Below are 26,810 nucleotides of genomic sequence, written 5' to 3'. Positions count from 1 at the left end.
TTCCAAAGTTCAAACTCAAAGTTTTGGTGGTAACCACAGCCAGTCCCCTCTGCAGGGCATAAAAGGCACCCCCTGCACATGCTTTGCAGTTCCTACGCCACGAAGGCAGCAAGAAAGAAGGTTTGTTTCGAGGGGAGGTTGGGTGGGTTTGTGTGAATTCGCAGTACCACTCAAAGAAACATGGTTACAGGTGAGTAACACACAATTTTTCTTCGTGGACTCTGTGAATGAACACATGTGGAGATTAGCAAGCTGAGGTCCTGAAGACGGGAAAGACAAACCGATACCTTCATGAGGACCAAACATGATTTATTATAACAAGAGTAAGGAAAAACATACAGCTCACTACTGAATAGGTACAGAAGAGGCCGAGAAGGCCTGGAAGTTGAAGTGTAATCATGGTAAATATACATGTAAACACGATGACCAGTGGCAAACCACTGGGCCAGGCAGGAAAATCAATACTATATTTGTCCCAATGTCCTAAACTAGAAGTATAACGTTACAAAAAACATAGGGGAGAACCCTGAGTAGGTGAGTGACCAAGAGGATGGACACAAACAACTCATCACTGTGTCGTTCTCTTCACAGGAAACAATCCCAGAAGATGGGGCAATGATCCGGAAGGGAGGGTCCCCAGAGAAAACAGAGAAAACTTTGACATAAACAGATTGTTCAATAAACTTTTCAGTACAGAAAAAAATAGCACGTGTCAATATGTCATTTGTTAAAGCATAACAACATATGAGAATCAAGGCGGACAGATGGAAAGAATAGACCTACCAATGGCTGTATCTTTCCTAGCTCTAGTGTCCAATTATGAGAAACAAGGTCAATGGGTTAGACCAGATAGCCCCCTTGCAGATCGAGCCCAAGGGTATGCCTCTAAGAAAGGTAGTGGAAGCCACCATGGCCCTTGTCAACTGAGCATGGACCGACAAAGGAGGTGGGTGGTGAGCAAGTTTGTTACAAAGTTCAATCGCCGAGGCAATCCAGTTGGAAAGGTGCAGGGAAGAAATATAAAGTCCCAGTTTGTCAGGAGCATATGCCACTAACAACTTCTGGATCTTACAGGACCGAGAAGGTCTGTCCCGAAAGAACAGAAGAGCCCAGCGGACATCGAGGAGATGAAGACACTTCTCCATCAGAGACGATGGATTTTGGAAGAACACTGGGAGAACAATGTCCTCATTCACATGGAAGCAGGAAACCACCTTCGGCAAGAAGGTAATGTTTGTTTGGAGGACCGCACGGTTGGAGTCAAACAGCAGTGAGGTTCGTCAATTCGTAGAGCAGCCAGCTCGGATGGCTGACGAACTGTGGTGATTGCAACAAGAAATGCAACCTTCCAGGAGACAAGAGAAGGCGAATAATAATAATAATAATAATAATAATAATAATAATAATAAACAACGTTATTTATACCCCGCCACCATCTCCCCAATGGGGACTAGGAGCGGCTAACATGAGGCCAAGCCCTTCTACAAATACAATCCAACACAGTAAATTCCAAATACAAGAACAAATACATCAAAAATAAAATAAAATAAAGTTACAATAACAAAATAAATAGTAAAACAAATTCACACAATATAAAATGAGATAGGGTGAGCACGCCAAATGGACAAGATAAAATGATAAAACCCTGGGTGAGGTAGGAGTAGGATATATACAAATGGGGGGGGGGGGAGGCAAGAAAATGGGAGAGTGGGGACAGCCTTTCAGGTTAGTATGGGGGAAGGTGCGTCTTAGGGGGAATACTGTAGATGGGGTAACTCAAATGGTGTGGAGGGTCACTCTTCAAAGGCACATTGAAAAAGCCAGGTTTTCAGATTTTTCTTGAAGTCTGCTAATGAGTGGCTTCCTTAATCTCACCAGGTAGTGAGTTCCAAAGATGGAGAGCCACAGCTGAGAAGGCTCTCTCCCTCGTTCCCACTAATCTTGTCTGTGATAGTGGGAGAGGTGAGAGGAGAACCTCCCTGGAGGATCGGAGGTTGTGTAGGTTGGTGACAGGAGATGTGGTCGCAAAGGTAGGCGGATCCCAAACCATTCAAGGCTTTATAGGTGATAACCTATACCTTAAATTGCGACCAGAAGATGAACGGCAGCCAATGGAGCTCCTTAAACAGGAGGGTTGACCGCTCCCTGTAATTCATTACAGTTAACAATCTGGCTGCCGCATGTTGGACCAATTGAAGCTTTTGGGCCATCTTCAAGGGAAGCCCCACGTAGAGTGCATTGCAATAATCCAATCTAGAGGTAACGAAGGCATGGGCCACTGATGCCAAGTCAGATTTCACGAAGTATGGTCACAGCAGGCGCACGAGGTTTAGCTGTGCAAGGGCCCTACCAGCCACCGCCGACACCTGTGCATCAAGTGTCAGTGCTGAGTCTAGGAGGACCCACAAGCTGGGGACCTGTGTCTTCAGGGGGAGTGCAACTCCATCAAGCACAGGTTGCCACAGTCGGCCATATGACTGACCTGAAGGACTCTGTCTTGTCGAGATTGATCTTCAATCTATTCATCCTCATTGAGACTATCGCAGCAACTAGGCACTGGTTCAGTGCCTGAGGGGCTTTCTTGGATTCTGATGGAAAAGAGTACTGGAGTTGGGTGCCATCTGCATAGAGATAGCACCAAACTCCAGATGACCTCTCCCAGCGGTTTCATGTAGATATTAAAAAGCACGGGATACATAATGGAACATTTTGGGACCACACAGGTCAATGGCCAGGGGTCTGAGCAGGTGTCTCCCAGCTTTACCAACTAAGAACAACCCTGAGAACAACCCTCCAGAAAGGATCAGAGCCACAGCAAAACGCCCAAGACCCATCCTGGAGAGTCTGCCTAGAAGGATACCATGGTTGATTGTATCGAAAGCCGCTGAGATGTCCAAGAGAACTAGCAGGGTCGCATTCCCCATCCAGTTCCCTGCGGAGGTCATCCACCATGGCGACCAAAGCCGTCTTGATACTGTGCCCAGGCCTGAAACCAGATTGTGATCGATATTGAAAATCAGTGTCATCTAGGAATCCTTAGAGCTGTGAGGCGACCACCCACTCCAGCACCTTGCACAGGAAAGGAAGGTTGGAGATGAATCTGTAGTTACTTAGCACAGAAGGGTCAAGGAAGGTCTTTTTTAGTAATGGTTTTACCACCATCTGCTTCAAGCAGGACAGGAATTTCCCTTGGTCCAACGAAGCATTTACAATAGAAGCAAACTAATCCAGCAACCCATCTCTGGCCAGTTTGACTAGCCAGGGGGCCCTGAGCGCAAGTGGTCGCCCGCACAGCCCCAAGGGTCTCCTCCACGTCATCAGATTACACCACAATGAGTCGCCCCTGGGCTGAGAATTGCAGTATATAAGCGAAGTAAATAAATAAATAAATAAATAAATAAATAAATAAATCAGGAAGAGCAGGCCAAAAAGCATTCCATAAGATCGAACAGGCAGATTCCTAGGTTACCTCATTTGGCATTGCATTTAAGCCAAAGTCCAGCTCGAGATGTATCTGAGCGCTTTGCCTGCAAAATGGTGCACAAAATAACTGCACAGAGTTGCCGAGTCCTAAGGAATCTCCTCCACCTCAGGTGGGTGAAGGAGCTCCCCAACAATCTGGAACAACTCTGAAGCCCTGTAGGCTGCAGACGCTATGCGGGCAGTTGAGAAAACGTTCTCGGCAGCCTGCAAAGCTGCAGAGTAAGCCTTAATAGCGGCTTTAGCCCATGCTCGGTCAGAGGCATTGTGAGATTTCCTCCAGATGCACTCTAGACCCCTCCTCCAGTGCTTCATCACAGCCAGCTCCTTGGTGAACCAAGGAGTTGGTGTAACTCTGTGCAGCGAGAGGGGACGTTCAAGATTGATAGTGTCAATCACCCTAGACATCTCACTGTTATAGCGATCAACCAGGGTGTCAACAGGATCGTCAGTCTCCAGGACAGGAAGATCCTCAAGAGACCTCAGGAGTCCTTCTGGATCGATAAGCCTCCTGGGGTGGACCATCTTAATGGGTCCACCACCCCTGTGGAGGTTAGAGGTCAAGGTGAATCTTTTTTTTTTTAGCATTATGCCAACATATTTAATTTTTCCAGGAATCACTTTTTTCTATTTTATAGCATTTTAGCTTGTCCACATAGTATTACGTATTTCTTTTTTTTAATTCTTTCCCTTTTTTTCTCTCCCCCCCCCCCCCAACCTTTTTCTCCCTTCCCTTTCTTTTCTTGACAACCATACATAATCCCTTTTCTAAACATCCACATAGTATTCACATCTCAGGAGTTCCACCATAACACATATACCATGGAAAAGAAAGTCACACCAAAAGAGCAACAAAGGATTCCTCATCATTTCTTTCTTCAGAAGGAAGTCAAACAATTTGATGAAAATCAGGATTTTGTATTAGTCAGTCTTGGAATCCCCATGTTGAAATAGCCTTTCCTTCTAAAACCTTTTGAAGGGTTCCCGGTCTTTCCTAAATTCTGAAGGGTCTTTTGACTGGAGATATCCCGTCAGAATGTCCATCTCTGCCACTTCTGCCACTTTCACGATCCATTCCTCCATTTCTGGTGTTTCCTCCAATTTCCAGGCTTGTGCGTAAACGATTCTTGCAGCAGTTATCATCAAGGTGAAGAGTTTGTCATGTGAATTCAGCAGTGATCTGTCTGTTATTCCCAGTAGGAATGTTTCTGGATGCATAGGTATTTTTAGCTTTAATATGTTTTCAATAATTTTATGGACCTTAATCCAAAAGCTTTTTGCCTTCTTGCAAGACCACCACATATGGAAAAATGATCCTGTTGCTTGTTTACATTTCCAGCAAGTGTTTTTTTAATTGTGGCTGCATTTTGGCTAATTTAGCAGGTGTCATATAGGACTGATAAAACATTTTATAGAAATTTTCCAGAAGTGAATAGCTTCTGAAAATTTTAATTTTTACACTCTAGAGACATTTCCAATTATCTAAGCTGATTGAGTGGCCAATGTTTTTGGCCCATTTTATGATACATTCTTTGATATATTCATCTTCTGTATGCAATTTTAACAAGAGGTTGTAGAGCTTAGAGAGTTGTTTATTTCTTGATTGTAGTATCTTGTCAAAATCTGTCTTTTCTAGTTCAATTCCTGTCTGCACATCTTTTTGATACTGTTGGTGTATTTGTGCATATTCAAAGCAGTTCATATTATAGCCTTGTTGGTTTATTTCTGTCAGTGTTTTCAATTGGAGGTTACCTTGAGATTTCTTGAGTATTTCCACATATGTTGGCCATCTTTTACTACCATTAGGGTTTCGACTTTGTTTGAAAGCTTCCTGGATCGATTGTGGTATTTTTGTATAAAATGTATTTTATACTTGTTCCAAATTTTCATCAGGGTTTTCCTAATTGGGTGTTTCTTAAAATTTGGATCTTCTGCCACTTTTCCATAAATTAAGTAAGCATGTAAGCCAAATTTTAAAGTATCACCTTCAAGAATTATGAGACTTTGATTTCAAGATGAATCCATTCTTTTAGCCAATTTAGTATAGCTGCTTCACTATATAATTTTAGGTTTGGGAGAGCCAGTCCTCCTCTTTGTTTAGTGTCTTGTAGATTTTTCATATTTATTCTAGGTTTCTTCCCTCTCCAAATAAATCTCGTAAGTTCGGCATTCCAATTTGTAAGTTCTTTTTCCTTGATGTCCACTGGGATGTTCTGGAACAAGAAGGTGAATCTTAAACTGATCAGATGGCGGTCAGACCATAACAATGGAAAGATGTTTTGCTCTTCCACTCTGACTATACCATCATCCGCAATGAAAACTAGATCCGTTGAAGATGGCCTGGCGCGCGCAAACTCACACACTCACTAAGCTACACTTTCCCCCCTGCATACAGACAACAACATAAAGCACACACCAAGAGGAGGTCATTAGCAACCTCAAGATGGAACAAACTCAAAATCTTCCTGTCTCATGCACAAGCTGTGGCATGTTCAGCTTTTTCACGCAACAATTACTCAATTACATCTGCACCAAGTATAAACAGATCACTCACACGGAACACAGGATCCAACAACTCGAGGACCATATTAAGACACTTAAGGACATTCAGGAACTTGAGCTGTTCTTAGAAACCATACAGCACACTGTCCTAGACATACAGCCCATATCACACCAACATTATGGGGAGGCTCAAGAGGAGATCACCTCAGATGTGGACAACCCTCAGGCTTGGAGGAATGTCACCCTTAGAAAGAGACATAGGACACAGAAGCCTCCTCAGAATACTTCTGCTCAGCTGCAGTTACACAATAGATTCCAAATTCTCACACAGCTATCACTTGACCAAGAAACACAAAACATTGGGGAAGACCAGAATGGTTTAGATACTGATCAGTAGCTCATCCTTGATCAGTGTGCAGGGGATAGCCCTGACAGGGACAACACTTCACAACATCCTCACTTACACAATCGTGCAGGTGTACCATCCCCAACCATAGACCGGGTGCAACAGGAGAATGATAGGCTCTTGGATGAATCTCAATGGATTGTCCTTGATGAATACACCGGGGATGTCGAGGAGGAGGACAACACTTTACACCAACACAATTCACACCAACAGGATCACTTTTCTGGGGACCTACACACTACATTGTGCAAAAGGGGCCCTGTCAATCCTGAAAGTAAACAGGTCTTGGTAGTAGGCGACTCCCTCCTTGGAGGAACGGAAGCCGTCATTTCCAGACCAGATGGGGTGGCTTGAGAAATATGCTGCTTACTGGGGGCAAAAATACACCATATCACTCAGAGGCTCACCAGGCTCCTCAAGCCCCATCACCATCCTCCCCTCATGTTGATACATGTAGGAACCAATGATACTGCTAGGCATCCTTTTCAAAAGATCATAAATGATTTTCCAGTTCTAGGAACAAAGCTAAAACAATGTAATATACAGGCGGTCTTTTCATCCCTCCTCCCAGTCGTAAGACAAGGTCCTACAAGGGCCAAAATAGTACAGGTCAATAACTGGCTTAGAAAATGATGTCAGGAGGAATGCTTTGGCTTCCTCAACCATGACCTGCTTTTCCAGGAGGATGGCCTACTGGCAAGGGATGAGTGTTTTCCTCACACAAGTAGGAAAACACCTTTTTGCTCACAGACTCACAAACCTCATTAGGTGCACTTTAAACTAGGCCCACCGGGGGAGGGGGGCAACAGCCTTGCGAACACTACTTTACCCACAATGTCAGGGAACCGCCAGAAGGCTAAGTGGAGGGCTGCACAAACACAACGAGGACCAAGTACTGAAAGCACTATAATCCCAATTAAACAGCTCAGGGGAAGATCTCAGGGGCTCACATGTCTTTACACTAATGCACAGAGCATGGGAAAGAAACATGACGAACTCCAACTTTTAGCACAACACCACAAATATGATATCATAGGCATCACTGAAACCTGGTGCGATGACTCCTATCACTGGAATGTAGACATCGAGGGCTATAACCTCTTTCACAGAAACCGAGCAAAGGGGAGAGGAGGCAGAGTAGCCTTATATATCAAAAACTCTTATGCTGCAGAAGAGATGCAAGACAGCAATCCAGAAAACCAACTTGAAAGCATCTGGATAAGAATCAAGGGAACTAGGACTCAAAAAGATCTCATTGTAAGCATTTATTACAGACCTCCAAGCCAGGAGGAAGAACTTGATGAAGTCTTCTGCCAACAGTTGACCAAACAGGCACAGGTAAGAGATGTAATAGTCATGGGCGATTTCAACTATCCGATATTTGCTGGAAAACAAACTCGGCCAAGAGTACAAGGTCCAACAAATTCCTCGCTTGCCTTGCAGACAATTTCATGGTCCAGAAGGTAGAAGGGGCAACAAGGGGATTGATCTCATCCTGACAAATGTGGAGGATCTGATCGATGTGGTTGAAGTGTTAGGATCCTTAGGGGCAAGTGACTACGTGCTCCTGCAATTTGAGGTACAAACAAAGGCCGAAACTAAGACGAGTCAAACCTGCATTTTGGACTTTAGGAGAGCTGATTTCCAAAAAATGAAGGAAACACCGAGCAGCATTCCGTGGACACAGATAATAAAAGACAAGCGAGTTACAGATGGATGGGAATTTCTCAAGAGTGAAATACTCAAGGCGCAATTGCAAACCGTGCCAACAAAGAAAAAATAGGACAAGTGCAAAGAAGCCAGAATGGATGTCCAAAGAACTTCTAATGGTGCTAAGACACAAAAGAGACATGCACAAGAAGTGGAAAAAGAGAGAAATCACCAAAGAAGAATTCAAACAAATAGCCAACACCTGTAGGGAAAAGGTCCGCAAGGTTAAAGCACAAAATGAGCTCAGGCTTGCCAGAGACATTAAAAACAATAAAAAAGGCTTCTTTTCTTATGTCAGTAGAAAAAGGAAAAATAAGGAGGCGATAGGGCCTCTTCGAGGAGAAGATGGGGCAATGCTGATAGGGGATAGGGAAAAGGCAGAACTACTTAATGCCTTCTTTGCCTCGGTCTTCTTACTAAAAGAAAGTCATCTTCAAGGTCAGCAAGACGGAGTGGATGAGGGATTAGAGGACATCCAACCCCAAATTGGGAAACAAGTCGTCCAGGAATACCTGGCTGCTCTAAATGAGTTCAAGTGTCCAGGGCCAGATCAACTACACCCAAGAGTATTGAAGGAACTAGCGGAAGTCATTTCGGAACCATTGGCAATCATCTTTGAGAGTTCTTGGAGAATGGGAGAAGTTCCAGCAGACTGGAGGAGGGCCAATGTGGTCCCAATCTTCAAGAAGGGAAAAAAGGATGACCCAAACAATTACCGTCCGGTGAGCTTCACATCGATACCAGGCAAGATTCTGGAAAAGATTATTAAGGAAATGGTCTGCAAACACTTAGAAACAAATGCGGTCATCACTAATAGTCAACATGGATTTATCAAAAACAAGTCATGCCAGACTAATCTGATCCATTTTTCGATAGGGTTACAAGCTGGGTAGATGCGGGGAATGCCGTGGATGTAGCGTACTTGGATTTCAGGAAGGCCTTCGACAAGGTCCCCCACGACCTTCTGGCAAACAAATTATTCCAATGTGGGCTAGACAAAACTACGATGAGGTGGATCTGGAATTGGTTAAATGGATTAATGCAGAGGGTGCTTACTAATGCTTCCTCTTCATCTTGGAAAGAAGTGATGAGCGGAGTGCCGCAGGGTTCCGTCCTGGGCCCGGTCCTGTTCAACATTTTTATTAATGACTTAGATGAAGGGTTAGAAGGCAGGATCATCAAGTTTGCAGATGACACCAAATTGGGAGAGATAGCCAATACTCCAGAGGACAGGAGCAGGATTCAAAACGATCTTGACAGATTAGAGAGATGGGCCAAAACTAACAAAATGAAGTTCAACAGGGACAAATGCAAGATACTCCACTTAGGCAGAAAAAACTAAATGCAAAGATACAGAATGGGGGATGCCTGGCTTGAGAGCAGTACGTGTGAAAAAGATCTTGGATTCCTTGTGGACAACAAGACAAGGACTTCCAGTTGGTGGCCGAACGGTGGAGGACGTGTCTCCAACTGCTCCTGGAGACAGCCGCATTCTTTTTTGAGTCAGGGGGCTGAAACCCCCTCCCTCACAAGGCAGATTGAGGTCTCGGAGGGTCTTTTTTCACCCACACCTGGCCGACGGCGCAAAAGTGGTGCCCCCCTCAAGGGGGTTCCCAAAAGTGCCCAGCAACGGGAGTGTGGTGAGACTCAAGCCGCAGCGGGAGGACATTTTTGAAGCCTCTATCTCTGCCGGCCAACAACACAATAATTAAGAAGGAAAGATCGCAGCGAAAGAAGGAAAAGTTACAAGGCAAACTTCCTGATCTTCAAACAGCTGAGGTCGACAATAAGTAAGTAAAGAACCAAGATAATGAAGGACAATCAGATTGAACATTCGGAGGCGGTGGCCAGAGAAATTTAGAATTAAACCAGAGTAGAGGGGCGGGAGATCGGGGGGATTGGAAAAGAGATCCGAAAAGAAAGGAAAAGAAAAGGAATAAAAACAGCGAAGCCTCGGACTTTTGAGCGGGGATTATCTAATCGGCCCTATCCCAACCGGTCCGGAAAGGAGAAGGGAGGAAGAACTAAAGAAATAAGGAAAGGAAAGGGATAACTTGCCAGCCTAAGCAACACAGCTGGGTAGAGCCACAGAATACGCTCCCTCCCTGCAGAAGGGACGGCACAACCAAAGGGAAGGAGGGTGACAACGGGCGCCTCGGAGGAGACGCCCGCGGTATCCCGAACCCCCATGGTATAGCGGGCTGTGGTGAACGGCAAGGGCAACAGATAGAAAGAATCAAAGATAAAGGAGAAGGGCCGAAGAAGAAGTGAGAACCCTCTTCAAGGAAGGGAATACTTAATAGTGGAATACGGGAATACGGAAATACACTGAACCGCGCAAAAGTGGCTTAAAATCCCGCTCACCCCCCGCCCCCCACCATAAAAACCACAACCTCTAAGAAAGGGAAAAGACGGAGTGGAAATAAATAAATAAATAAATAAAAGAACTGACCTTGGAAAAGCCCTGGAAGCTAATTGGAGCCGGCCTTGAGACGGGGAAGGAGATAAGGAGATAAGGAAAACGTGGGAGGAGAAGCGACGGAGAGTGACCCAGCAAGAGGCAGACCAAACATCGCGAGAGGGCGAAACCACGCGAGAGGGAGAAACCACGCGAGAGGACACGAGAGGATAGTGAAGGAGGAAGACGGAAGACAGAAGGAAAAAACATCGCGATAAAAGGACCTCATCTCGCGAGAAAGGGACACGAAGGAAAAGAAAGGCAGAAGAAAGAAGAAGGCCTAGAAAGTTGGAAAAGAGAAAGAAGACAACAAAGAAAGAAGGCGAGGTAGGCCAGAGGAGGACAGTACATTTCATTTACAAAGTAATTATAAATATAAATATAAATATAGTTAGCAATAAATAACAAACCCCATATAAAATAACAGCAAAAAACCCATAATAAATAGGACTCAAAAAGACATAAAGTGCCAAAGAGGAAACGAAAACAGTCAACAAACTCACAAGGCAGACAACAAACAACAAAAAGGAACTAGCAAAACGAAAGAAAGAAGAAAGAGAATCACCACTGTTAAAAGGAAATCAATAAAAGGCTCGAAGAAACAGAATATAAGCAGAAAGAGAAAGAATAGAGAAAAAATAAAACCAAGAAAAAACAAGAATACACCATTAAATTAAAGGAAGAACATCCATAGAGAATAAAATCCAATTTTAGAAGACAAAGAAACTCAAGCCAAAGTAACAAGATGCAAAACCCTAAAGCCAAAACAACACCCCAACTGTCGCAAGCTGCCAAACAACAAAAAAAAGACTCTGTCACTGAGGAGACTGTATTACAAAGCATATTGGAAGAGATAAAAAAATATCAGCGAAACAAGATTCACAACACAAAGAATTACAAGAAGAAATAAAGAAATTAAAAACAGACTTAAAGGAAGACATAAATAAAATTCAAGAGGACGTAGATAAAATAAAAAAAAAACCTAACGATAATAAAAGCGCAAAGCAAGATGGAATCCAGAATCACGAAATTAGAGAATATGAACCAAAAACTCCAACATCAAACAGAGCTTCTTGAGAACAGAGAACTGGAGTACCAGATAAGATTGAGAAACTTACAAGAGTCAAAAGAGGAAAATATAAAACAACTATCAATAGAGTTATTGGCAGAACTACTGGATGTGAGCGGAGAAATTATTGGACAAGACTTAGATAGAGCCTACAGGGTGCCATCAGAGTTTGCAAAGAAGAATAAAACACCAAAGGACGTGGTCATAAGCTTTTACAGAAAAAGCACTCGTGATGAAATACTAAAGGAAAGTGCTACGAAACCAATCTATTATAAGGAGCAAAGAGTGATTATTATGAAAGAAGTCACCAAACAAACATTAGCAAGACACAGAAAATATACCTTCCTAACTGAGGAACTGAAAAAGAGGAAAGTAAAATTCAGATGGGAGAAAGTGGAAGGGATCACAGTCACCTGGAATGGAAACAAGTATTGGATAAATTCCGAAGAGAAAGTCAAAGCCTTTTTCACAACTCACATTAAGCCCATGAGACAAGAACCCCAGAAACAACCGCAAAAAAACAGGAAAGATACGCAGGAAAAAACCCAAAAAAGAATCCCAGAAGAAACAAACACAACAGAAGAAGAAGGGGACGTATACAACACACAGATAGGAATCAGAGAAAGAGAGCAAAAAAGATTGTGGGAGTTCTCCCCCGAGAATTATAAACTGTTGATGACTCAGGACATAGTCCATTGGGAGATACAAGAAAACATAAATGAATAAGGACATAAGGATATATTCAAATAATATAAATGGATTGCACTCCCCGAATAAAAGGAGACGTTTTTCAACTATCTGAGGCAAAAGAATTACGAAATAGTAGCAATTCAAGAAACTCACATAAAAAGTAAACATGTAAAACATCTAGAAAATGAAAAATTGGGAAAGTGCTTCTATGCATCAGCAGAAAACAAGAAGAAAGGGGTCGTGTTATATATTAAGCCTTGGCTGCAACCCATACAGAGCTTTAAAGATGAAGAAGGCTGTTTTATCGGTGTTAAAATTGAAATAAAGAACCAAAAGATTTTAATTTGCAATATTTACTGCCCAAACGGTCCGAAGCAAAATTTTTTGAAGGAACTTAAAAGAAATATAGATAATCAAGAGTTTGATGACTTACTAATAATGGGAGATTTTAATGGGGTCATAGACCCCATACTAGCTAAATCATCAAAGGACAAAAATGAACCCCCAAACAAAAATAAATATAAATCTAGTCGGTTACCCAAAAGATTCATAGCACAGCTGGAAAATTGGCATTTAATAGATACGTGGCGGCACCACAAAGGAAATGTTAGAGATTACACTTTCTTTTCTGGAAGGCATAAATCATGGTCTAGGATAGATATGGTTTGGGCCACCAAATCAATATTATTAAGGATAAACAAAATAAAGATCCTAACCAGAATATTCTCGGACCATTGTGCAATAGAACTAGTAATAAAAGGAAGTAACTTTAAATACAGGTGGTGCCTAAAAGACAACCTGCTAAGGAGAGAAGTAGATATTGAAAAAAATAGAAAATTACTGCAGGAATATTTAAATATAAATAGTGGAGCAGAAACAACAAAAGAGACTCAATGGGATGCGATGAAGGCAGTAATGAGAGGATATTTCATCAAGCAGGAGGCCATAAACAAGAAAAATAGAGATAGAGAAATAAAAAAAATAACGGAGGCTCTACAAGAAGAAGAAAAACTCTTAAAAAGGAACCCAAAAGAGGGCGGCCAATTTAAGGATAAAAACCCTAAAAAAACAATTAGAGATATTACAATTGGACAAAATAGAAAAACAAATGAAGTATGTAAAGGCAAACTTTTATCAAAACGCTAACAAAGCTGGAAAATGGCTCACAAATAAACTCAAAAAGAAAAAGCATAGACAAACCATTGCTAAGATTAAGGTAGGAGAGAAAACATACACAGAAGGAAAGAGTATTATAGGGCAATTCGCCAATTTCTATAATAATCTATATCAAAAGTCGAGCATAAAAGAAGAAGAAATTACAAAATATCTAGGAAATTTAAAACTGCCAAAACTTACAGAAGAACAAAGAACATCATTAAACGACCCGGTAACAATATCGGAAATAGATATAGCAATCTCGAAGATTAAAAAAAATAAAGCCCCTGGACCAGACGGGTTCACCGTAATCTTTTATAAAATATTCAGAAATGAATTGAGCCCATTACTCCAAGAAATTATAAATAATATATTAAACCACAAAACGTATCCCAACACATGTCAAAAAGCAAATTTAACCCTTATTCAAAAGGAAGGCACCGATCCGGAAGACATAAAAAATTACCGCCCGATATCGTTATTAAACACTGATTATAAAATATTTGCATTAATTATGGCGGAGAGGTTAAAGAAATTTCTGAAGGACTGGGCAGCTGATGAACAGGCAGGTTTCTTACCACAAAGGCAAATTAAGGACAACACGAGGATGTTAATAAATACGATAGAGTATTACGAAAAACACAATGAGAAACAGGCAGCCTTATTATTTATCGACGCAGAAAAAGCGTTTGATAAAGTAAATTGGACATATCTCAAATTATTACTACAAGAAATCGATATTGGATATAAATTTCAAAATGCAGTAAACGCTATATATAACATACAAAGTGCAAAATTAATAATTAACGGCCAGGAGACAGATCCCCAAATCAATATTACACAAGGAACAAGACAGGGATGCCCACTCTCCCCCCTCCTTTTCATTTTGGTATTAGACACGTTAATCAGAGATATAAATTCGGACTCAAAATTAAAGGGAATGCAGATAGCAAAGCAACACTATAAAATAAGAGCATATGCAGACGACGTGGTCTGCATAGTGGAGGACCCGTTAATAAGTATTAAGGACTGGTTACAAAAAATTGAAACTTATGGGAGATTGGCAGGATTTAAATTAAATATTCAGAAAACAAAATTATTAGTTAAAAACATAGATAAAAAAATCAAAAGAAACCCTTCAAGAAATATCAGGAATAAAAATTGAAAATAAAATAAAATACTTAGGGATATATATATCACAAAGCAATATTAATCTATTAAAACACAACTATATCCCAGTATGGAAAAAAATCCAATATGATTTAGACAGGTGGAAACACCAAAACTTCTCCCTTTTAGGAAGAATAAACATAATAAAAATGTCAATTTTACCCCGCCTATTATTCCTTTTTCAGACACTCCCAATCCTGAGGAACGACCACTTATTTAAAAAATGGAATAGAGAAATTTTGAAATTTATATGGAAAAACAAAAAACCCAGGATTAGTTTCAAAATCTTAACGGACGAAAAGAAAAGGGGAGGTCTGGGGCTCCCGAACCTAAAGTTATATTATGAGGCCTGCAACCTCGCTGCGATCAAAGATTGGGCAACCCTAAAAAATGAGAGCTTATTAACAATTCAGGGCCACGATCTAAGGACAGGGTGGCACGGTTACCTTTGGTATAATAAAAGAAAAATAGAAAAGAATTTCAATAGCCATTTTATAAAGGCCGCGCTCATTAAGACCTGGGAAAAATATAAAGTCAGATGGTACACTAAAACGCCAAAGTGGATATCACCAATTGAGGCGAGACACAAGAGAGATATGGGCAATAATTATTGGTTAACCTATCACCAAATACTAAATTTTACAAGAGGACAGAAACCTAATTTAAAATCACTAGAAGAACTTAGAACAATAAATAAGAATATTACATGGTTCCAGTATTTTCAAATAAAACAAGGGTTTAAAGAAGATGAGAAAATTGGCTTTAATCAAGAGAAGGGAACATGGAATCTAATATTAGAAAAGGAGAAAAAACTAATAAAAATACTCTACCAACAATTGCTAAAATGGTCGACGGAAGACGAACAAGTGAAAAATTGCCAAATTCAATGGGCAAAAGATTTGGGCCATAGTATACTAACAAGCCAATGGGAAAATATTTGGAATAATAAGATAAAATCCATGGTAGCAAGTGATATAAAGGAAAATTGGTACAAGATGTATTACAGATGGTACTTCACGCCTGAGAAATTAGCAAAATTTAATAAAGGAATCTCAAATACCTGCTGGAAATGTGGGAAGGAAAAAGGAACATTCATCCACGTATGGTGGGAATGTAAAAAAGTTAGAAAATATTGGAAAGAGATCCACAGTATCATAAAAAAATACTAAAGAAAAAATTCCCTAGATCCCCTGACATTTACTTATTGGGGCTAATAAACTCAGATTTTAATAAAAATCAAGAGAGAGTACTATTCTTATTAAGTACAGCCGCAAGAATGGTGCTGGCAAAAGAATGGAAATCAGAAGTAATCCCTAATACAGATATATGGATGACTAAAGTGCTAGAGATAGTGAAAATGGACTCTTTATCACAGAGACTAGAAAATACTAAAAAGAAGACGAATTGGTCAGGACTCCAGGACTACTGTAAAGGAGAAAACATACCACTGATGATAGACCTGTCCAACGTATAAACAGTGACCAATCAAGAAGAGACCTCGGAGAATTAGAAGACATTGAAGAAGTGAAAAACTCAAAGATCAGATGAAGCTTGGGAAGTCAACGTTTTTTAAAAACCCCACCCCTCCCCTACCCCCTTTACCCAACCCCCCCTTTCCCTTTCCCTTCCCCTTTCCCCCCGCTTACCCTTGCCCCCCCCATCCATTCCTACCCTCCCTCCCCCAAGAGAACCCCCCTCCCCCTCTCCTACCCTCTACCCTTAACCCTTTTTTACTTGCATTGTAAAACTCTTTGATAAATAAACAATTAAAAAAAAACAAGTTAAACATGAGCCAACAATGTCATGTGGCGGCAAAAAAAGCCAAAGGGATTTTGGCCTGCATCAATAGGAGCATAGTGTCTAGATCTAGGGAAGTAATGCCACCCCTCTATTCTACTTTGGTTAGACCACACCTGGAATACTGTGTCAAATTCTGGGCACTACAATTGAAGAGAGATATTGACAAGCTGGAATGTGTCCAAAGGAGGGTGACTAAAATGATAAAGGATCTGGAGAACAAGCCCTATGAGGAGCAGCTTAAGGAGCTGGGCATGCTAAGCCTGAAGAAGAGAATATGAGGAAGAACTTCCTTACTGTGAGAGCCGTTGAGCAGTGGAACTCTCTGCCCCGGAGTGTGGTGGAGCAGGGGTTCTCAAACTTTTAAAACGGGGGGCCAGATTACTGTCCCCCAGACCGCTCGAGGGCTGGACTATAGTTTTTTTAAAAAAAGATGACCAAATTCCTATGCACACTGCTTGTGTCCTATTTTGCTACTGTTATGAATTTTAATGTAAATATCTGATATGCGTGATGTATTTTTGTTGTTACAATCTGAACATAAAGCATAGTTTTAGCATTTCTGAAGATAAAATACTTCCAATTAAAATGAGGAAAACATTCTATTTTCTGTCTTTTTGAAAGTGGTTTTTGGAATATGTAAGCATGAGTCCCCTTTAGGGGGAGAGAAGGGCAGGGTATAAATATAGGAAATCTATATATATAAATTTGTTAGGGGCATCCAACGAGGAAACAAAACTCAAAAACCCCCCAACGAAACTGTACCAAAATTGCCATGCCCATAACACAACCCACAAGGTACAAACATATCTACTCAAAATGAAAAACAACACAACAACACACTCACAAAACGGCAAAACAACAAAACTCAAAAAAACCCAACGAAACTTAACCAAAATTGCCATGCCTATAACACAACCCACAAGGTACAAACATATCTACTCAAAATGAAAAACAACACAACAACACACTCACAAAACAGCAAAACAACAAAACTCAAAAAAACCCAACGAAACTTAACCAAAATTGCCATGCCTATAACACAACCCACAAGGTACAAACATATCTACTCAAAATGAAAAACAACACAACAACACACTCACAAAACGGCAAAACAACAAAACTAAAAAAAACCCAACGAAACTTAACCAAAATTGTCATGCCCATAACACAACCCACAAGGTACAAACATATCTACCCAAAATGAAAAACAACACAACAACACACTCACAAAACGGCAAAACAACAAAACTAAAAAAAACCCAACGAAACTTAACCAAAATTCCCATGCCCATAACACAACCCACAAGGTACAAACATATCTACTCAAAATGAAAAACAACACAACAACACACTCACAAAACGGCAAATCAACAAAACTCACAAACCCCCCAACGAAACTTAACCAAAATTCCCATGCCCATAACACAACCCATAAGGTACAAACATATCTACTCAAAATGAAAAACAACACAACAACACACTCACAAAACGGCAAAACAACTGAGCATGCGCATTGGTGCCCAGCCGCAAGTTCCCTGGTGCGCACACACAGTTCCCTCTGCGGAAGCCATGCCCACGCCAAGCCCCGCCGCGCCGCTTCCCGCACACACACACCCCCCCACCGCACGCACACACACAACCCCACGCTCCATCACTCCCCCCGCCGCACACACACATGCAACCCCACGCTCCATCACTCCCCCACCGCCACACACACACGCGCAACCCCACTCCCCCCCGCTGCCGCACACACACACGCAACCCCACGCTCCATCACTCCCCCCGCTGCCGCACACACACACACAACCTCACGCTCCATCACTCGCCTGCCCCAATCTTACCTCCTTTTACTTCACGCCACCTCCAAACCCCACCACACCCCTTCCCGCCCTGTCAAAATCCAGGAAAGACAGGAAGGAAGGAAAGAAGGAAGAAAGAGAAAGGGAGATAAAGAAAAGGGGGAAGGAAGGAAAGTTAGAGAAAGAAGGAAGAAGAAAAGGAAAGAAAAGGAAAGATGGAAGGAAAGAAAAGAGAGACAGCAGAAGAGAAAGAAAAAGGGGGAAGGAAGGAAAGAGGTAGAGAAGGAAGAAATGAGAGACAGAGGGAGGGAAAGAAAAAGGGGGAAGGAAGGAAGGAGAGAAGGAAAGAAAAAAGGGAATGAAGGAAGGAAAGAGGGAGTGAAGGAAGGGGGAAGATGTAGAGAAAGAAGGAGGGAAGGAAAGAAGGAAAGAAGGAAGGAAAGAGGCCAGAAGAGAAAGAAAAAGGGGGAAGGAAGGAGATAGAGAAGGAAGAGGAGAAGGAAAGATGGGAGGGAAGGAAGGAAGGAGGGAAAGAAGGAGAGAAAGAGGGAAGGTTGGTCACAGCAATGCGTGGCGGGTAAAGGTTGTTATTTCTATGATTATTATTATGCTATTGTTCCTCTGAGACCCTTTTAGGGGGAATGGGAGAGGTGTCAGGTCCCAGAGGCAATGCATTGCATTATTGTTATTGTTATGATGGTGGTGAAATAAAAGGAAATAAAAAGAGAAAGAAGGAAGCAAACAGGGAGGGAAGAAAGGCAAAGGAAGGAAGGGGGAGGGAATGAAGGAAAGAGAGAAGGATGAAACCAAGTAGTGAAAGAAGGAAAGAAAGAAAGAGGGAGAGAAGGAAGAAAGGAGAGAAAGGGGGAAGGAATAGGTAGGTACCTCTCTTTCATAATAGTCCAGATATCTACCTCAACTTTGATAAGTTTTACTATAGGCCACAGCAACGCGTGGCAGGGCACAGCTAGTAAATCTATATAAATAAAAATGTAATGTTCATTTGTGGGATTAACAGAACTCAAAAACCATTGGACACCTAACAACCCAATGTATGTCATTCACTCAAAAAAAATGATTTTGTCACTTGGGAGTTGTAGTTGCTGGGAATTATAGTTTACCTATAATCAAAGAACATTCTGAACCCCATCAACGATGGAATTGAACCAAACTTGACATAAGGTTCTCCCATTACCAACAAAAAATTCTGGAAGGGTTTGGTGGGCAGTGTCCTTTGGTTTTAGAGTTGTAGTTCACCTACATCCAGAGGTCACTGTGGACTCAAACAATGATGGATCTGGACCAAACTTGGTACTGATACTCAATATGCCCAAATGTGAACACTGGTGGCGTTTGGGGGTTGTATTTGCTGGGATTTATAGTTCAGCTGTAATCAAAGAGCATTCTAAACTCCACGTGATGGAATTGAACCAGTCTTGGTACACAGAACTTCCATGAAAAACAGAAAATACTGGAAGGGTTTGGTGGGCATTGACCTTGAGTTTTGGAGTTGTAGTTCACCTGCCTCCATAAATCACTGTGGACTCAATGATAGATCTGGACCAAACTTGGCACGAATATTCCATATGCCCAAATGTGAACACTGGTGGAGTATGGGAGAAATAGAATCTTGACATTTGGGAGTTGTAGTTGCTGGGATTTGTAGTTCACCTACAATCACAGAGCATTCTGAACCTCATCAACAATAGAATTGGGCCAAACCTTTCCAGAGCAGCACTGCGGGGATTCCAGCAGCCACTGCTGGTCCGGATCTGCTGCCGTGGAGAACAGAGAGCGAAGCAGAGCGGACGCCATTGCTCTGTAACAGAAAATCCCTGGTGGTAAGGAAGGTGTCCGCAAATGGAGGCGGCGCCGGGTGGGCATGGCCTGGCTTCCGGGCCAGGGAAGCCAGCATCGCTTGGCCACGCCCACCTGGCGCCGCCTCCACCATTTGCGGACGCCTTCCTTGCCACCAGGGATTGTCTGTTACAGAGCAATGGCGTCCGCTCTGCTGCGCTTCTCCCTCCACAGACTTCTCCCTCCACATGGGATGGAGAAGCCTGTGGAGGGAGAAGTGCTCTCTGCTCTCCCGCAGAGAACAGAGAGCGAAGCAGAGCGGACGCCATTGCTCTGTAACAGACAATCCCTGGTGACGAGGAAGACGTCCACAAATGGTGGAGGTGGCACCAGGTGGGCGTGGCCAAGTGATGCTGGCTTCTCTGGCCCGGAAGCCTAGCCACGCCCACCCGGCGCCGCCTCCACCATTTGCGGACACTTTCCTCATCACCAGGGATTTTCTGTAGTAGAGCAATGGCGTCCGCTCTGCTTCGCTCTCTGTTCTCCGTTATGTGATGGTGCCTCTCCTGCAGTGACCAGAGGTATTGGATGGAGAGTTCTCCTGTGTGGCATCCTCAGGTGAACATCGTGGCATCGTTCATTAGGGTGACTGGGGGCCATTGAGGATGGAAGAGTATTCCAATGCAAACGTTGCGTCGAGACATCCACCACTCCAGAGACTTTCACACCAACATTGGTACTGAAAGTACTTTGAAGCTGTGTTCTTGAGATGGGTTGAAGTGGTTGAGAAACCACCTTTGCAGGGGTCAAAAATGCAGCCTGGTGAATGGAGTTACCATGACAGTTAACACCATGTGGCCAAGGAGGACATGTAGCTGCTTGGCTGTGGACATTGGGGTCAATGTGCAGCATCAAACCTCAAGCCAAGGGCAAGGAACCTGGCCTCGAGAAGGGAGACAGTTTGTTTCAAGGAATCAAACATGGTGCCGATGAACTTTATGGAGGTCATTGGAATCAGGTGAGACTTCTTGGCATTGAGCTGAAGACCGAGTCTGTCAAGTAAAGTGAGGGTTTCGTTGATGTGCAAGCATAGAAAAGTTGGGAGTTGGGACTGGGACACAGGTAACAAGCCATCCAGATATGGGAAGACTCGGATTTTTTGTCTTTGGAGGTATGCGGCAAACACCGACATACATTTTGTAAACTTCCTTGGTGCGGTCATGAGACCGAAAGAGAAAACATTGAAATAGTAAGTCTGACAGTTGACCCGAAAGGATAGGAAGCATCTGTGGTTCAGGCGAACAAATAGGTGAAAGTAAGTGTCTCGAAGGTCAATGGATGCGAAGTAATCCATTGGAGAAGAAGGATGGACGATATTTTGACCATTGTGAACTTTCGGGACTTGATGTAGGAATTCAGGTCTTGGAGGTCAAGGATAGGCTGGAGGGGGGCCATCAGGTTTCGGTACAGTAAAGGACCTGGAGAAGAACGCCTGCCTGTCCAAGTGTGACAGGGAAGGAAGAAGTTTTGCCCCTTTTGAGAGCAAGGTGTCGACCTCTTTCAAAATTGGAGGGGAAGGCTCAGTATCAATAATGAGCCCCGTTGGTGGGAGTTCTTCGACAACCTTGAGCACCCACGCATATGAGGTGATGAGTCGCCATGTGTCTATGAAGTGCACCAGGTGGTCTCCAAACAGTGGATTGGCAGGCAGAGTTTCGAGGAGTCTCAGGGAAGGCAAAACTGTGAAAGTGACATCTGCCCCAAAGGAGGAGACGGTATCATCTAGGGAAACACCATCACGGTGTCGAGAGTGGTTATTCAACAATGTATGGTGGGATCGGGAACATATGGTTGTTAAGAGTGGCATTGCTGCTGTTGTTGTGGATGCAGGCTTGGAAGAAGCTGAAGCATTTGTTGGTAGGGATAACGATGGTATGGCTGATTCCCATACCGGCAGTGAGTGTGCTGCTACCACCTGGTTCTTTGAGCCTGGGATTGGTTTTCGATCTCGTATTTGGCTGCCAAAAGTTTAAAGTCCTGGTTTGACTTCAATGTATCATCTCTTCCAGTATTGAAGAGACCTAGGGCATCAAAGGGAAGGTCCTCGATCACTTGTTTCAAGGATGTCAAGAGGCCCGAAGACCACAAATCACGCATGCCAACAAATGGCGATAGCGTGGGCAATCATTTTTCCAGTATCACCAGTATGCTTTGTCATCTGGATCTAATGGTGCACCAAAGAATTTGCCTCTTGCGACAAAGTGATAAGGACAGTTCAGTCTTCTTTTGATAGCTTAGCAAAGAACTCCTGGGCCTTTTCCCAGTGGATTTGTTCGTAGGCTCCCATACAGGCACCATAGTTTGCCATTTGAGCAAGCAGAAGGCCGCCAGAATAAAGCTTTTTACCGACTGCGTCGAACCTTTCTCCCTCTTGGTCCAAAAGTGTTGATGACTGCCTGCCTGAAGTTTGAGCCGCCTTGACGATGGTAGAATTCGGGTTGGGATGGTGTTTCAGCCACTCAATGCTCTTGTCGTCCATATGGTACCAAGCTTCAATTCTTTTCAAGGTTGATGGTATCAAAGACGGTATCTTCCAGGATGCCTGAATTACGTTGAGGAGATATGGCAGGAGCGGCAGTAGGGGAGCAGGTGGAGCCCCCGACTGGACCCTTTTAAAAACTGGGTCAGTGACTGCATTAGAAGTCTGCTTGATTTCAAGGCCTAGGGTATCTGCCATCCACACCATCTGGTCAGCAAACACTCTGACGTTGTTGGTTGGTGAAGAAGGTTCGACCTCATAGGCATCGTGAGTTGGGGAGTGATCATGTCCAAGAGACAAGACTGAACCGGATTGAACTGACTCTGGAATGTCTTTGTCCTGGTCTTCATCCTCAGATTGGAGAGGAGAAGAGGAGAACGGAATCAGCAGTGAAGGAGGTGGAGATCAAGGTGAAGGAGGCTTTGAAGCCAACACTTGAGCTCCTTGGGCCAGGTGAGCTGTCTTTTCAGGCGTCAAAGTGGCTGGGAACAGCTCTCGCCTGACCAAAGACTGAATAGGAAGAGGTTGTTGAACACCAGGTAAGATGAGATTTCTCAATCCGAGCTAAATTGAAGCCATCTACCCCCATCCTGACTTCCGTTTATCGGTCCCTTGACCGGCAACGCCTCAAGACTCCGAAGGAGGCCTTGGAGGGCTGACTGAAGAGGAAACCAGAGAGAAAGGGAGAAAAAGAGGGAAGAAGGAGGAGGTAGAGCGAAGGCCACCAACACCAGCACCATCACGGCCTGAGCACGCTCCCTCCTAACTTGATTGCTCGGACTTGTCCGGACTTACCCAATCCGTGGCCGTCGGAGGGAGACCGGAGGGAGCCTGGGACAGCCGTGCCCCGGTGCGCGGTGCGCGGTGGGTTTTTTCCATTTGCCCCAGACCCGAGTGCGGGCCTGGACCATCCTGAAGCGGGCCGCGGGGTTGCCGGAGTAGATCACCGCGCGGTTGCGGCTACTAGCTCATGGACTGCTGGGCTGCCGGAGCCGGCGAGTCGCTGGGTTTGCCATATCCTATCCCAGCGTGTTTCTTGCTGCAGCCCCTCCGCGGCTGGGCGGAGTTCCTCCACGCGGCCTGTGCTGCGACTCCTCCGCGCCTCTATTGGGCGCTGCCTCCACGCCTCCATATCGGCCTGCACCAGCACCGCGGCTAGCGTCCCGCTGCTTTGGAGGCCGGCGCTGGGCTTGGCGCTGGCTTGGATCCGGCTCTGGATGGCGTCTGGCTGTGAGTCAGCGGGCCCAGCGGGGCTGCTCGGCAGCGTTGCTGCGCCGGTATTGCTCCTTGGTGGCTCCTGGCTCCGGGAGGGGCTGGTTCTTCCATCGCGCCGGCCCTCTGCCAGTCGGTCGGTGCTTCATTACACCGTCTTGGCCCTGGGCTCTGGGCTCTGGGTGGGGTTGGCGCCTGCCACCTCTGCCGTCCAACGGATGCCCAGCTGTTCCAGCCCGTCGTTTGCTGTTCCAACTCGCACTCCTGCTCCTGCCTCGGTGGAGGCTTGCCCCTGCCTCGGTGGAGGCTGGACGCGGCCTAGTTTTCAGGTAGAGTTCCGGGTGCGGCCTAGTGGGTTGGCGCTTCGCCTGCATTTCCATCGGTGGCTCCTGGGGCTGACAGTGTGTGCTTGTAACCTTACAAGCTGCCGACGCTTGTGTTGACTGACCTGTGTTGACTGACTGTGCGGACCAACCAACCAACCACCTGTGCCAACCGACTGTGCTGTACAACTTGCTGTACTGACCATCTGTGTTGACCGACCATCTGTGCTGGCCGACTGCACCGAAGACCATCACTGCGAACATTAATTCTATTCCCGGAAAGACCAAGATTAACCATCCACTGATTCTTCTCTGTCATCCATTGTTCTGTATTCATATGCTATAACAACTTTACCAATAATATCTGTGCCTAAGCGGGATTGGTAAGCTTAAGGACAATTGCACTACCAACTATGTTAAATTGCCTGTAAGGCTGTAAGTTCGCCTAGCATAGCACCTTATCTACCTCTTTGTACCTGTTCTGCTGCTAGTTGCTGCTAATTCATCCATCGTCAGCACTTTCCCTATATGCCGCACTTTAATTAGTATTGGTTAAATACTAGAAACACTACAGCACTTTAAGATTCTGCTGAACTTTAACTAGTATTGGTTTACTACCAGCAACACTGCTGCACTTTAAGAACTGCGGATACGATTAGTTTTTGCACTTTCGATACTGCGAATTCTAGTGAAGTGTCTTAACAGCTATTATCCATGTGCTCTCTCATCTTTTTGTATGTATTATTCTTGCTGTCAATTAACTGTGGAAAGGACAGGGGACGAAGCGGGCTGGAGATCCCGGGAAATAATGGAGCAGGGGGAGGGGGGAGATAAAGGGAACGGAAGTTCATGGCAAAATAAGATCTCAACAAACCAAATACCAAAAATGTATTGCAAGTTGAGGCTATGGTTATGGATTGCGGCATGGAGGAGGGGAGGGTGTTCCACTAGCCGAGGGCCCCCCATAGAAGTGGTGGTGGGGAAGGGGAGAGGCGGGAAAAGGAGACCAATAATTCGGCCTAGAGATTGTGTATCAACCTTAGTAATTCCAAACCGGTCTCCTAACATGGTAAATTGGTGTAACCAGGATGGCGGTCCCTCTGGGTTGAAGGTGGTGCTGTTGAACGCCAGATCTGTCAATAGAAAAACAACTTTCATCTAGGACTTAATCCTGGATGAGTGGGCAGATCTGACGTGCATCACGGAGACCTGGCTGGATGAGGCTGGAGGTGTGAATTTAACCCAGCTCTGCCCACCAGGTTTTTCCGTGCAACACCAGCCAAGATCCGGAGGGCGGGGAGGCGGGGTTGCAGTGGTCTATAGAGATTCAATCCCTCTGACCAGGGGCCCCATCCCGCAGTCAACAAATTTTGAATGCATCCACCTGAGGGTAGGTGACCGGGACAGAATAGGAATTCTGTTGGTGTACCGTCCACCTTGTGCACCACAGTCTCCCTGCCTGAGCTAGCGGGGGTGGTCTCAAGCCTGGCATTGGAGTCTCAGCAGCTCATTGTGCTGGGGGACTTCAATGTCCATGCCGAGGCGGCCCTTTCAGGAGCGGCTCAGGACTTCATGCCTGCCATGGCAACCATGGGGCTGTCCCAACAAGTATCTGGCCCCACCCACAGTGCGGGACACACATTGGACTTGGTTTTCTGCCAGGGATGGGAGGAAGGTGGCGGTGTTGAGGAGTTATCCATCTCTCCATTGCCATGGACCGACCACTTCCTGGTCAGTTTTAGGCTCACTGCACCCCCTAACCTCTGCAGAGGTGGAGGACCCATTAAGCTGGTCCGCCCCAGGAGGCTTATGGATCCAGATGGATTCCTGACGGCTCTTGGGGAGTTTCCCGCCGCCTCGGTAGGTGATCCTGTCGATGCTCTGGTCGCTCTCTGGAATGGGGAGATGACTAGGGCAATTGACACGATCACTCCGGAACGTCCCCTCTCAAGTAGCTGAGCTAAACCAGCACCTTGGTTCACCGAGGAACTGGCAGCGATGAAGCGAAGGAAGAGGGAACTAGAGAGCGTGTGGCGTTCGGATCCGAACGAGTCAAATCGAACACGGTTTGTGTCCTTTTTAAGGGCATATGCCGTGGCAATAAAGGCTGCGAAGAAAGCTTTCTTCGCAGCCACTATTGCGTCTGCAAAGAACCGTCCAGCTGAGTTGTTCCGAATTGTCAGAGGCCTTTTAAATCCCACTACTCAAGGTGGGAACCCTGACAATTCGACCTCTCCCTGTGAAGCCTTGGCTCAGTTCTTTGCAGACAAAGTCGCTTTGATCCGCTCTGGTCTGGATACCACGTTAAAAGCAGTCTCTGAGGATGTAACACGAACACCTGCTTGTCCTATTTTGATGGATTATTTTCAATTGGTGAAACCCGAGGATGTGGACAAGATACTTGGAGGAATGAGACCTGCCACATCCATCCTAGACCCCTGCCCATCCTGGCTTCTAAAGGAGACCAGAGGGGGATTGGCCGAGTGGGTTGAGGTGGTGGTGAATGCCTTCCTTTGGGAAGGCAAGATTCCAGCGAGCTTAAAACAAGCTATAATAAAATCGCTGTTGAAAAAACCATCACTGGACCCCACTAAATTTGACAACTTTCGGCCAGTGTCCAATCTCCCCTTTTTGGGCAAAGTCCTGGAACGCGTAGTGGCCTCACAACTCCAGGTATTCTTGGTAGACACGGATTATCTG

At 44.4% G+C, this 26,810-nt stretch overlaps 1 protein-coding gene across 9 annotated transcripts in view; it reads right to left on the bottom strand.

Moving 5' to 3' along the window:
• LOC137095328 (regulator of nonsense transcripts 1-like) overlaps positions 1 to 26,810 on the bottom strand; it is a 479,058-nt gene that overhangs the window by 202,605 nt on the left and 249,643 nt on the right. The window lies entirely within an intron of this gene.

The sequence above is a fragment of the Anolis sagrei genome, chromosome Y (assembly GCF_037176765.1).
Source record: "Anolis sagrei isolate rAnoSag1 chromosome Y, rAnoSag1.mat, whole genome shotgun sequence".
NCBI classification, from domain to species: Eukaryota; Metazoa; Chordata; class Lepidosauria; order Squamata; family Dactyloidae; genus Anolis; species Anolis sagrei.
The sequence above is the reverse complement of the archived record's forward strand: the minus strand, read 5'-3'. Positions and strand labels throughout refer to the sequence as shown.